A 15,173-nucleotide genomic window follows, 5' to 3' on the forward strand; every position below is an offset into this window, starting at 1 on the left:
GTTTTAGTCGTGGTCTGTATGTTTTCACACTGGACTGAAGCGTTCCCTTGCAGACAGGCTACTGCCTCTTCTATGGCTGAAGTCCTTTTGGAAAAGATTACCCCTACCTGGGAAACTCCTCCCAAATTTCGCAGTGATTGAGGAACCCATTTTACTGGCCATGTGCTTCAACAAGTCTATGCTGCTTCGCTGGTTTTACAGCACTTTCACTGTGCTCACCAAGCTCAAACCTCTGGTTTAGTCAAACGCACTTACAGCATTATTAAGACCCAATAGGCAAAATTTGTAGAGGTCCTCCAAATACGCTGGGCAAAAGCATTGCCATTGGTCCTTCTAAATCTCAGACCCACCCCTTTTGAAACTCATGAACTCTCACCTACTGGGATAGTCACAGGATGCCCAATGCAATTGGCCTCTGCTTCTTTTGATCCACAATGGATAAAAGGAAAGGTAGTCCAATACTGCAAAGGGCTAATTGCTTCTATTAAAAATAACCTTGTTTTGGTAGAGCAATCTTTTCTCAGCAAACCCTCAGGAAACAAAGACCTTAAGCATCACATCTTGCAACCTAGAGATTTCATCTATTGGAAAGGAAACTTTCAGAACTTTCTTCAACCACACCGGACAGGCCCCTACCAAGTATCGCTAACCAACCCTTGTGCCCCCAAATTCCAATCAACAGACTCTTGGATTCACATGACACAGCTAAAGGAAGTGCCAAAACCTGACTGGACCTACATATCATCTGGTGACCTGAAGTAAAGATTTCCTGGATTTGAAGCAAACAACATTTGATGAGACAGCTTGCCCAAGATATCTGGACTAGGTCTGTTAGAATTTTGTTGCCAAACCTTTGATGATGATGTAATGCTTCAGATGATTTCCAACATCTATGATCTTGATAACATACGGACTTCAGACAAAAAGTACCTGAGAGTTCTCCCTCCTACCTGTCCTTTTTACTTGAATATGACCTTAATCAGTTTCCAATCTGTCGACTTTCCCTCTGACGTGAGACATTACGCTCAGGAAAGGTCCTTCCTGACATAGAGGAACAAAAAGCCACTGAAACTAGAAAACTTGACTATTGATCAGGGATGCTTTCAGAGAAAGGCCTTGATCAATAGAGGGAAATATAAAAAATTAACAAACAGACGTTTCAATTAAACAGAGTTGGGAGACCAGAAGGGGGTACTTACACGTGGCTTGCCATGGTTGCAGGCCCCAAATTGCAATTCTCTGATGATCCTAGATAAACCCATCTTTGCTGAAGAAGTATCTGGCAGTCTATATGTTTCAGGCCAACAATACATTTAAACTTTACATACTTTAAATAAAAATACATGTTTTTAAATCCTTTAGTTGATTAATGTAAAAAGAAGCAGGAAACCCTCAATTATTATAGTGAGCTGACTAGTAGCCCCAAAGACATCAAGTCTTAATCCTTGTTACCTTATTTGGAAAAAGAGTCTTTGCAGTTGTGGTTAAGGATTTAAAAATGAGGTGATAATCCTGGATAATCCCAATGGGTTCAAAGTGCCATCAGCAGTGTCCATATTAGAGACAGGCAGAGGGAGATTATACACACACACACACACACACACACACACACACGCACACACAAGAAAGATATGTGCAGATGGGGGCAGAGGTTGGAGTACTGCATCCACAAGCCAACAAATGCTGGCAGTCACCAGAAGCTGGAAACGACAAGGAATGGATTCTCCCCTAGAGCCTTCAGAGGGAGAGCAGCCCTGCCAAGACCTTGATTTTGGACTTTTGGTCTTCAGAACTGTGAATGAATAAATTTCTGTTGCTTTAAGTCACCGAGTTTGTGGTAATTTGCTACAGCAGCCCTAGGAACTAATACAAGTATTAAAACATAATTAATGATTTTGTAGAAGTAAAGGCAAGATAAATACATTTTATGGAATACATAATGTTAATTATGTATGTCTTTATTTCATTACTTATCCAAACATTACTGGCCCTTCAATTGCCCAATAAATTATTTTAATTATTTTGATGACTAGCACGTATATAAAAAACTTAGTTTAACACACTTTTTGCTATGAAAATATATTTGTCAAAGTAGTATTATAGGTCATATTTCACATAATACTTTGTTAGCTTGATTAAGAACCTAAAAATGGCATGTGTATCTTCATTTCCATCTTGCCTCTCACCCTGTAAATGTTATAAGCAGACTTCTGTGTGATGTCCTTTTACAGTTTGGAACAAGAAAGGAGATTTCTACCTTCCAGTCTCCCTACCTGCCTCCTCAGTTCCAGTTTTCGATCTGAAGACACTTCTCTTATCCACATGATCAATGTAACATGTACTTTCATGCATTAAGAGGATAATCACTTCACAGACAAGAAAAGAATAGCCACTTCACATAAGAAAACAGACACAGATCTGTGGAACAGAACTGAGAGACGAGAAATAAACCCATGTATATATGGACATTTAATTTATGACAGAGGAACCAAGAAGATACAGCAGAGAGAAAACAGTCTCTTTGACAAATTGTGTTGGGAAAACTGGACAGCCACATGCAAAAGAATGAAACTAGACCACTATCTTACACCATACACAAAAATTAACTCAAAATGGCTTGAAGATTTTAAGACCTGAAACCATAAAATTCCTGGAAGAAAGCAAAGGTGGTAAACGCATTGACATTGGTCTTAGCAATGTTTGGTGGATCTGACTCCAAAAGCAAAAGAAACAAAAGCAAAAATAAATAAATGGGATTACATCAAACTATAAAGCTTCTGCATAGTGAAGGAAACCATTATCAAAATGAAAAGGCAACCTACTGAATGGGAAAAGATATTTACAAATCATACACTTGACAAAGGGTTAATATCCAAAATATATAAAGAACTCATACAACTCAACAACAAAAAGCAACTTAATGAAAAAATGGGCAGAAGGGCTTCCCTGGTGGCGCAGTGGTTGAGAGTCTGCCTGCCGATGCAGGGGACACGGGTTTGTGCCCTGGTCCGGGAGGACCCCACATGCCGTGGAGCGGCTGGGCCCGTGAGCCATGGCCGCTGAGCCTGCGCGTCTGGAGCCTATGCTCCACAACGGGAGAGGCCACAACAGTGAGAGGCCTGTGTACTGCAAAAAAAAAATAATAATAATAATAATAATAAATAAAAATAAATAAAATTTAAAAAAAATGGGCAGAAGTTCTGAATATACATTTTTCCAAAGAAGACACACACACGGCCAACAGGCACATGAAAAGATGTTCAACATCACTAATCATCATACCTGTTAGAATGGCTATTATCAAAAAAACAAGAAATAACAGTGTTGGAGAGGATGTAGAGAAAAGGAAACCCTTGTGCACTACTGGTGGGAATGTAAATTGGTGCAGCCACTGTGGAAAATGGTATGTAGATTCCTGAAAAATTTAAGAATAGAACTACCATGTGATTCAGCTATTTAACTTCTGGGTATTTATCTGAAGAACACTAAAACATTAATTTGAAAAGACATATGCACCCCTATGCTCACTGCAGCAGTTTTTACAATATCCTAGATATGGAAACAACTTAAGTGTCCATCAATGGGTGAATGGATAAAGATGTGGTATGTATATATAATAGAATACCACTCAGACATTAAAAAAAAAAAGGAAATCTTGCCACTTGAGACAGCATGGATGGAACTTGAGGATATTATGCTAAGTCAAATAAGTCTGACAGAGAAAGACAAATACCATATGATTTCACTAATATGTGGAATTTAAACAAACAAACAAAGAAAAACAAACTCGTAGATACAGAGAACAGATTGGTGTTTACCAGAGGGTAAAGAGGTTAGGGACTGAGGGAAAGGAGTGAAGGGGTCAATTGTATGGTGACAGATGGTAACTAGACTTTGGGGGGTGGTCACTTTACAGAGTATACAGACATAAAATTAAATGTTGTACACCTGAAACTATGTGATGTTATATACCAATTTTACCTCAACTGAAAAAAAAAAGAGGATAGCCACTTTAAAGTAATATCAGAGCCATAGACATCCTATCAAAATCAGTACACACATGGCATGGGGAGGACTTTTCCCTCTCAGGCATATAGGAGAAAAATTTCTGAAGTTTGGGAAGGGCATCAACTTCAGGGGGAAAACTAATAGAAATAGAAGAGAGTGGACTGAGAGAGAATTACCACTTTTGGGAGCAGTTAATAGTGGTTCTCAAATCAGGCTGTCCATCAGAACCGCCTTGGGAGTTTTGTAATCGCCTGCTTGGAATCAACCCTCACTAATTAAATCAGAAGCTCTGGCAGATGGGGAGACTCCTATTCTCAGGACTTTTTAAAGGTCTCCAGGTGAGTCTAATAAGCCAGGGACGAGAACCATGAACTGGTAGGTACCATGGATACTGTGCTAGGCATTCCCCTTAAGTTATGCCCTTGATACTTATAATAACACAGATAGTTATTATTGTTTCCAATTACAGATGAAGAAAATGACTCTCAGAGAAGTCATGTGGCTTGTCTGAGGCCACACAACTAGTGATCTGAAGAACCAGGATGACTCCAAACTTCTTTCCTCTGTAGACCAACAAAATATCATTGACTTGGATTCAGAGTGTAAACTTGTCAATCAGCCAGAAAGTACCACAAATTCCCTTGTCTAGAGCTAAGAGATGTTCAGCCACTTTAGAAGAAAAGTGGGACATATGAAAGTCACTTTTTATGTTGAGAATAACATTCCCCAAAATTTAGGAAAAGACTGGCTATTCTGCCAGCCATTAAACCTATTCAATCAATTAATGAAAACCTACCTCACTGAAGATACTTTCGTAAGCCATCCAATCAGTGTTAGACTCTTGCTTCTGAAAGTCAGCCTGTCAGGGATGGACTCAATCAAATAAACTTACCTCTGAGTGCCAACCAACCAACAAGAGTGTCAACTAGGTAGTCATACTTCAGATGATATCAATTCCTTATTGCTCTGAAAGTCTGCCAGACTCTGATCTCCACACTGCCCCAAACCCATGCAAGACCAACACTCTGCTCAGCTGTGAGAGACTGGGCCTGACCAGCATAACTTTCTCACTGATGACATATTTAAGATCCTTTAAAATCAAAACGGAGTAAATGTGATTCAGGCATTCAAAGTAGAGCCTGGTGGCCATTGTGAATGTGGTTTCAGACACATTCCCGCATCAACTGAGAATCTGAATTTTCTGAACTGTATCAAACTCAAGGACACCACCAGCCATTTTCAAAACAATATCGGCTAGCAGCTACCAGATGCAACCATAAGGCCTCAAGGTCTTCCCTCGTAAACATGCAACCATTTTGGACCCCAATCAATCCTTGCTTAACAAGCACCCTTCATGCCAGCTCTAATCCTAATTCTTAACAATTTACGCAACTTTTCCATTTTTGCCTATATAAGCCTCTCCCATTTTGTAGTCCAGCGGAACACTGTTCAAGTGTGTCCTCAATTTGTGTTTCCCAAGCTATAATCCTCAGTTTGGATTTTTCTATTTTTTCTATTCCTGTTACAGATTGTTTATTGATTATTTGCATTGACACCTTGCTATATGTTACGGGCTGAACTGTGTAGGCTCCCCAAATTCCTATGTTGAATTCCTATGCTAATTCCTTAGCCCCCCAATTAGGACCCCTCAAAATGTGATTGTAAAAAAAAAAGTGATTGTATTTGGAGATAGGGTCTTTAAAGAGGTAATTAAAGTAAAATAAGGTCATTAGGGTGGGCACTAATCCAAAGTGACTGGTGTCCTTCTTGTAAAGGAGAATGTGAGATACAGTTACCAAGCATATACGTTAACCAACTGTGCTGGCCTTGCTCTTGGTGTGTCACAGGTTTGCCTGTGACAAAGTCTAAACTTCTTCCTGGAAGAATTTCTACCTCTTATACAAAGCTATACCATAATCCTAACTCTTGAATTTTCTTTGGTAAATGGAAAAATTAAACGAAAAAATTTTTTAAATCTTTTAAAACTTAAAAAACAATGGCCATCATGGGAAGCTTCTGACATGTCATAAAGAATAAATACGTTTAAGAGGCATTCTAAAAAAAATTAGGAGACAAAACACCAAATAGACAATATCAGCTTCTTTAAAATTGGAAAAGTGAGGCCTCAAAAAAAAAAAAAAAATTCAAACTCCAAGACAGTACCCAATGGGACTTCCCTGGTGGTCCACTGGTTAAGAATCAGCCTTCCAATGTAGGGGATGCGGGTTTGATCCCTGATCAGGGAACTAAGATCCCACATGCCGCGGGGTAACTAAGTCTGTGTGCGGCAACTATAGAGCCCTAGAGCCCAGGCGTTGCTACTACTGAGCCCACGTGACACGGTTAGAGAGAAGTCTGTGTGCTGCAATGAAAGATCCCACATGCCACAACTAAGACCCAACTCAGACTCTGGTTAGAAGAGCCAGATGTGAGGCCTCCGCATGTAGCCCCATGAGCAAGTGAAACCCGACTAAGCACAAATGAAAAAGAAAGCCATCTCAGAGCTGTGACTATTTTCATGCTACTGTTTTTCTCTGTGGAACACTGCCTGCAAAAACAAAAAATAAGTAGGTGATTCTAATGTGCAGCACAGAAGGACAGCCAATGCAAGCCAGATTCTCCAACTCGGAAGGAACTCCAGCTGTCTGGCTGATAGGCTCCTGATGCTCCAGCCGGATGTCAGGCCTGAGCCACTGAGGTGGGAAAGCCAAGTTGAGGACAATGGACCACCAGAGACCTCCTGGCCCCACGTAATACCAATTGGCAAGAGCTCTCGCAGAGATCTCTGTCTCAATTCTAAGACCCAGCTCCACTCAACGAACAGCAAGCGACAGTGCTGGACACCCCATGCCAAACAACTAGCAAGACAGGAACACAACCCCACGCATCAGCAGAGAGACTGCCTAAAATCATATTAAGTTCACAGACATCCCAAAACACACCACAGGACGCAGTCCTGCCCAGCAGAAAGACAAGATCCAGCTTCATCCACCAGAACACAGGCACCAGTCCCCTCCACCAGGAAGCCTACACAAGCCACTGAACCAACCTTATTCACTGGGGGCAGACACCAAAAACAAGGGAAACTATGAACCTGAAGCCTGCGAAAAGGAAACCCCAAACACAGTAAGTTAAGCAAAATGAGAAGACAGAGAAATATGCAGCAGATGAAGGAGCAAGGTAAAAACCCACCAGACCAAACAAATGAAGGGGAAATAGGCAGTCTACCTGAAAAAGAATTCAGATTAATGATAATAAAGATATCCAAAATCTTGGCAATAGAATGGAGAAAATACAAGAAACGTTTAACAAGGGCCTAGAAGAACTAAAGAGAAAACAAACAATGATGAACAACACAAAAAATGAAATTAAAAATTCGCTAGAAGGGGGCTTCCCTGGTGGCGCAGTGGTAGAGTCCGCCTGCCAATGCAGAGGACACGGGTTTGTGCCCCGGTCTGGGAAGATCCCACATGCCGCGGAGCGGCTGGGCCCGGGAGGCATGGCCGCTGAGCCTACGCATCCGGAGCCTGCGCGTCCAGAGCCTGTGCTCCGCAATGGGAGAGGCCACAACAGTGAGAGGCCCGCATACCGCAAAAAAAAAAAAGAAAAATTCGCTAGAAGGAATCAAGAGCAGAATAACTGAGGCAGAAGAATGGATAAGTGACCTGGAAGATAAAATAGTGGAAATAACGACCACAGAGCAGAATAAAGAAAAAAGAATGAAAAGAATGGAGGACGATCTCAGAGACCTCTGAGACAACATTAAACATACCAACATTCAAATTATAGGGGTCCCAGAAAAAGAAGAGAAAAAGAAAGGGACTGAGAAAATATTTGAAGAGATTATAGTTGAAAACTTCCCTAATATGGGAAAGGAAATAGTCAACCAAGTCCAGGAAGCGCAGAGAGTCCCAAACAGGATAAATCCAAGGAGAAACACACCAAGACACATATTAATCAAACTATCAAAAATTAAATACAAAGAAAAAATATTAAAAGCACCAAAGGAAAAACAACAAATTACAAGGGAATCCCCATAAGGTTAACAGCTGATCTTTCAGCAGAAATTCTGCAAGCCAGAAAGGTGTGGAAGGACATATTTAAAGTGATGAAAGGGAAAAACCTACAACCAAGATTACTCTACCCAGGAACGGTCTCACTGAGATTCAACAGAGAAATTAAAACCTTTACAGACAAGCAAAAGCTAAGAGAATTCAGCACCACCAAACCAGCTTTACAACAAATGCTAAAGGAACTTCTCTAGGCAGGAAACAAGAGAAGGAAAGACCTACAATAACAAATTCAAAACAATTGAGAAAATGGTAATAGGAAAATATGTATTGATAATTACGTTATATGTAAATGGATTAAATGCTCCCACCAAAAGACACAGACTGGCTGAATGGATACAAAAACAAGACCCATATATATGCTGTCTATAAGAGACCCACTTCAGACCTATGGACACATACAGACTGAAAGTGAGGGGATGGAAAAAGATATCCTATGCAAATGGAAATCAAAAGAAAGCTGGAGGAGCAATTCTCATATAAGACAAAACAGACTTTAAAATAAAGACTATTACAAGAGACAAAGAAGGACACTCCATAATGATCAAGGGATCAATCGAAGAAGATGTAACAATTTTAAATATTTATGCACCCAACAAAGGAGCACCTTAATACATAAGTCAAATGCTAACAGCCAAAAAAGGGGAAACTGACAGTAACACAATAATAGTAGGGGACTTTAACAACCCACTTCCACCAATGGACAGATCAACTAACTGAAAATAAATAAGGAAACACAAGCTTTATTTATTTTTTAAAATAAATTTTATTTATTTATTTTTGGCTGTGTTGGGTCTTCATTGCTGCCTGTGCTTTCTCTAGCTGCAGTGAGCAGGGCCTACTCTTCGTTGTGGTGTGCTGGCTTCTCCTTGTGGCGGCTTCTCTTGTTGTGCAGCATGGGCTCTAGGCGCTTGGGCTTCATTAGCTGTGGTTCGCGGGCTCTAGAGCACAGGCTCACTAGTTGTGGTGCATGGGCTTAGCTGCTCCATGGCATGTGAGATGTTCCCAGATCAGGGCTCGAACCCATGTCCCCTGCATTGGCAGGTGGACTCTCAACCACTGAACCACCAGGGAAGCCCAGGAAACACAAGCTTTGAATGCCACATTAAACAAGACAGACTTAATTGATATTTATAGGACATTCCGTCTAAAAACAACAGAATACACTTTCTTCTCAAGCGCTCATGGAACATTCTCCAGTATAAATCATATCTTGTGTCACAAATTAAGCCTTGGTAAATTTAAGAAAATTGAAGTCAAATCAAGTATCTTTTCCAACCACAATGCTATGAGACTAGATATCAATTACAGGAAAAAATCTGTAAAAAATACAAACACAAGGAGGCTAAACAATACACTACTAAATAACCAAGAGATCACTGAAGAAATCAAAGTGGAAATCAAAAAATACCTAGAAACAAATGACAATGAAAACACGATGGCCCAAAACCTATGAGATGCAGCAAAAACAGTTCTAACAGGGAAGTTTACAGAATACAATCCTACCTCAAGAAACAAGAAACATCTCAAATAAACAACCTAACCTTACGCCTAAAGAAGTTACAGAAAGAAGAACAGAAAAACCCCTCAAAGTTAGCAGAAGGAAAGAAATCATAAAGATCAGATCAGAAATAAATGAAAAAGACATGAAGAAAACAAAAGCAAAGATCAATAAAACTAAAAGCTGGTTGGTTCTTTGAGAAGATAAACAAAACTGATAAACCATTAACCAGACTCATCAAGAAAAAAAGGGAGAAGACTCAAATGAATAGAATTAGAAATGAAAAAGGAGAAGTAACAACTGACACTGCAGAAATACAAAGGATCGCGAGAGATTACTACAAGCAACTATATGCCAATAAAATGGCCAACCTGGAAGAAATGGACAAATTCTGAGAAAAGCACAACCTTCCAAGACTAGACCAGGAAGAAATAGAAAATATAAACAGACCAATCACAAGCACTGAATTGAAACTGTGATTAAAAATCTTCTAATAAACAAAAGCCCAGGACCAGATGGCTTCACAGGCGAATTCAATCAAACATTTAGAGAAGAGCTAACACCTCTCCTTCTCAAACTCTTCCAAAATATAGCAGAGGGAGGAACACTTCCAAACTCATTCTATGAGGCCACCATGACCTTGATACCAAAACCAGACAAAGATGTCACAAAAAAAGAAAATTACACACCAATATCACTAATGAGCATAGATGCAAAAATCCTCAACAAAATACTGGCAAACAGAATCCAGCAGCACATTAAAAGGATCATACACCATGATCAAGTGGGGTTTATTCCAGGAACGGAAGGATTCTTCAATATACACACATCAATCAATGTGATAAACCATATTAACAAACTGTAGGATAAAAACCATATGATCATCTCAATAGATGCAGAGAAAGCTTTCAACAAAATTCAATCCCATTTATGATAAAAACTCTCCAGAAAACAGGCATAGAGGGAACTAACCTCAACACAATAAAGGCCATATATGACAAACCCACAGCCAACATCATCCTCAACGGTGAAAAACTGAAACCATTTCCACTAAGATCAGGAAAAACACAAGGGTGCCCACTCTCACCACTATTATTCAACATAGTTTTGGAAGTTTTAGCCACAGCAATCAGAGATGAAAAAGATATTAAAGGAATCCAAATCGGAAGAGAAGAAGTAAAACTGTCACTGTTTGCAGATCATGATACCATACACAGAGAATCCTAAAGATGCTACCAGAACACTACTGGAACTAATCAATGAATTTGGTAAAGTAGCAGGATACAAAATTAATGCACAGAAATCTCTTGCATTCCCATACACTAATGATGAAAAATCTGAAAGAGAAATTAAGGGAGCACTACCATTTACCATTGCAACAAAAAGAATAAAATACCTAGGAATAAACCTACCTAAGGAGACAAAAGACCTGTATGCAGAGAACTATAAGACACTGATGAAAGAAATTAAAGATGATACAAGCAGATGGAGAGAGGTACCATGTTCTTGGATTGGAAGAATCTACATTGTGAAAATAACTCTACTACCCAAAGCAATCTACAGATTCAGTGCAATCCCTATCAAACTACCACTGGCATTTTTCACAGAACTAGAACAAAAAATTTCACAATTTTTGTATGGAAACATAAAAGACCCGAATAGGCAAAGCAATCTTCTGAAAGAAAAATGGAGCTGGAGGGATCAGGCTCCCTGACTTCAGATTATACTACAAAGCTACAGTAATCAAGACAGTATGGTACTGGCACAAAAAAAAAATGTAGATCAATGGAACAGGATAGAAAGCCCAGAGATAAACCCACGCACATATGGTCACCTTATTTTTGATAAAGGAGGGAAGAATATACAATGGAGAAAAGACAGCCTCTTCAATAAGTGGTGTTGGGAAAACTGGACAGCTACATGTAAAAGAATGAAATTAGAACACTCCCTAACACCATACACACAAAAAAACTCAAAATGGATGAAAAACCTAAATGTAAGGCCAGACACTATAAAACTCTTAGAGGAAAACATAGGCAGAACACTCTATGACATAAATCACAGCAGGATCCTTTTTGACCCACCTCCTAGAGAAATGGAAATAAAAACAAAAGTAAACAAGTGGGACCTAATGAAACTTAAAAGCTTTTGCACAGCAAAGGTAACCATAAACAAGATGAAAAGACAACCCTCAGAATGGGAGAAAATATTTGCAAACGAATCAACTGACAAAGGATTAATCTCCAAAATTTACAAGCAGCTCATGCAGCTCAATATGAAACAACAAACAACCCAATCGAAAAATGGACAGAAGACCTAAGTAGACATTTCTCCAAAGAAGATACACAGATTGCCAACAAACACATGAAAGAATGCTCAACATCACTAATCATTAGAGAAATGCAAATCAAAACTACAATGAGATATCACCTCACTCCAGTCAGAATGGCCATCATCAAAAAATCTAGAAACAATAAATGCTGGAGAGGGTGTGGAGAAAAGGGAACCCTCTTGCACTGTTGGTGGGAATGTAAATTGATACAGCCACTATGGAGAACAGTATGGAGGGTCCTCAAAAAACTAAAAATAGAACTACCATATGACCCAGCAATCCCACTGCTGGGCATATACCCTGAGAAAACCATAATTCAAAAATAGTCATGTACCACAATGTTCACTGCAGCTCTATTTACAATATCAGGACATGGAAGCAACCTAAGTGTCCATCGACAGATGAACTAACAAAGAAGATGTGGCACATATATACAATGGAATATTACTCAGGTATAAAAAGAAAGGAAATTGAGTTATTTGTAGTGAGGGGGATGGACCTAGAGTCTGTCATACAGAGTGAAGTAAGTCAGAAAGAGAAAAACAAATACCGTATGTTAACACATATATATGGAATCTTAAAAAAAAAAAATGGTTCTGAAGAACCCAGAGGCAGGACAGGAATAAAGACACAGACGTAGAGAATGCACTTGAGGACACGGGGAGGGGGAAGGGGAAGCTGAGACGAAATTTGAGAGTGGCACGGACATATATACACTACCAAATGTAAAACAGATAGCTAGTGGGAAGCACCTGCATAGCACAGGAGATCAGCTGGGTGCTTTGTGACCACCTAGAGGGGTGGGACAGGGAAGGAGACGCAAGAGGGAGGGGATATGGGGATATATGTATACGTACAGCCGATTCACTTTGTTATACAACAGAAACTAACATAACAATGTAAAGCAATTATACTCCAATAAAGATGTTAAAAAAAAAGACCTGACACAGCCAAAAGTAAATAAATAAATATATAAATAAATAAAATATTTTTAAAAAGAGACAGTCTCAAAGACTTTGTAACCTTCTGAATCTTATCCTCTTTGAGTTACTCTCGTTTTACTCAGCTTTACCTGACTTTTCAAATGAACTCTTTACCCACAGAATTTTCACAAAACACACGCACATACTGTAGTAGATCAAATCAACTCTGTGAACGATAGGGAATTGAATGTACAGATTCTGGCAGAATAAAGGTACAGAGGCAGATAAACCACAAAGCTAATAAATGCACCTTAAGTTTTATGGCCCCTCTCAAGACTCTGGGAACGGACCTAACAATGTAGTGACCTGATCCTAAGATTGCATAAAGTTTACAATACATAATAGGAAAGTAGGTTAATGATGGTTTAGGGCTGGTGAGGGGACAAGGGGAGTGGACAGTGATAACTAAAAGATATGGGGTTTCTTCTTGAGATGATGAACATATTCTAAAATTGTGGTGATGGTTGCATGTATCTATGAATATACTAAAACCCACTGAATTTTACACTTCAAATGGTTAAATTGTATGGTATGTGAAATATATCTTAATACAACTTAAAAAAAAATGATACTTTTGGGAATTTCCTGGTGGTCCAGTGGTCAGGACTCTGAACTTCCACTGTGGGGGGCATGGGTTCAACCTCTGGTTGGGTAACTAAGATCCTGCAAGTTATGCGGCGTGGCCAAAAAAAAGATACTCTCATGTCAATCAGTTAGGTCTATTGTACCTTTCACTGAGATACTTCCCCTCTACTCAGGTGGCTTTGGAGTGGTTGTGGTAATCTGGGGAATCCAGGAAGTTGGGGATGTGTTTAATTTTGGATGGGTGAGCTAGATTTATATAGTATGCTGTCATTTCTGTGGATATTGCTAACCACTTCAGTGTAGGAACTGGCTTCCAGGAATATTCCTACAGCCTCTGTACTGACCTACCATGAAAAAAAATTGAAGGCTGGAGGTCTTAGAATGAAATGAATGAGTGAGTTCTGTGGTGCTCAACACAAGAGGTAGGTGGGAAATGGAAGAGAAACAAGATTTGAAATGCCCACAACCAGAAGCTGTCGATGTAAAATTCTTCCAGTAATCAGACTAATCTAAAATTGTGAGAAGATTCAATCCTCATCAACGCTTGGCCAAAATGGAAACCCACCCCTACCAGGAATAGACTTGATGTTTACACTGAGTATGGATACCATTATAAATCCATCATGTTCTTTTCTTTTGTGATGGGAATCACAGAATACAAAATGTATGTGTTGGTAGGCCACAAACCTGTTGGAATACTATAAACAGTGTATATGTCCATGGAAGAAGTTGTATGTTTTATGCATCCCTACCATCAATAATAGAAAGCAAAGTTTGTTCAACCATGCAGGAAGAAATAATGAATTCTCTTTCTATTCAATCTTAGAAAACATTACAAAAACCGTGGTCCTATGAAGAGGTAATCAAAAGGTTACAGGCAAGAAAAAAAAACAAAACAAAAAGATTTTTTAAAAAACTGCAGCCAAAGTATATAAGGAAAAAGTATTATAAAGATGTCAATTAATTAATTAAATTAATTTTTTTCTGCATTTTATGTTTGTGGCATTTTTATTGATTAGGGTCTCTTTTCTCATTTTAAATAAATATCCTTTTGTGTAATACAAAAAGACAATCTGAAAACAAAAACCAATCAAACAAAAAGACAAGTACATTGTAAAACTGCTAGGACAGAAAGACAGATTTGAAGTTAAATTAAAACTACCGTCAAGAGTCAAGTAAAGGACTATAATTAACTTCATCATCAACTTCAGGAAAACAGATAAAGGGACAAGATATTTGAGATAGGTTACAGTCCTGGACTATACCTCTGTATCAATTAGTTCAATTAACTGTTAGACTCTTAGATGGAAAAAAAAAGTTTCAGAATAGCAGGGTAAAAAAAGGATTTTGGGCTTTCCTGGTGGCACAGTGGTTAAGAATCTGCCTTACAATGCAGGGGAAATGGGTTCAAGCCCTGGTCCAGGAAGATCCCACATGCCGCAGAAGAGCTAAGCCCATGCGCCACAACCACTGAGCCTGTGCTCTAGAGCCCGCGAGCCACAACTACTGAGACCGAGCGCCACAGCTACTGAAGCCCGCGTGCATAGAGCCCGTGCTCCGAAACAAGAGAAGCCACCGCAATGAGAAGCCCGTGCACTGCAACAAAGAGTAACCCCCGCTCGCCGCAACTAGATAAAGTCTGTGCGCAGCAATGAAGGCCCAATGCAGCCAAAAATAAATAAATAAAAAATAAA

The sequence above is a fragment of the Orcinus orca genome, chromosome 13, assembly GCF_937001465.1.
Source record: "Orcinus orca chromosome 13, mOrcOrc1.1, whole genome shotgun sequence".
Taxonomy (NCBI): domain Eukaryota; kingdom Metazoa; phylum Chordata; class Mammalia; order Artiodactyla; family Delphinidae; genus Orcinus; species Orcinus orca.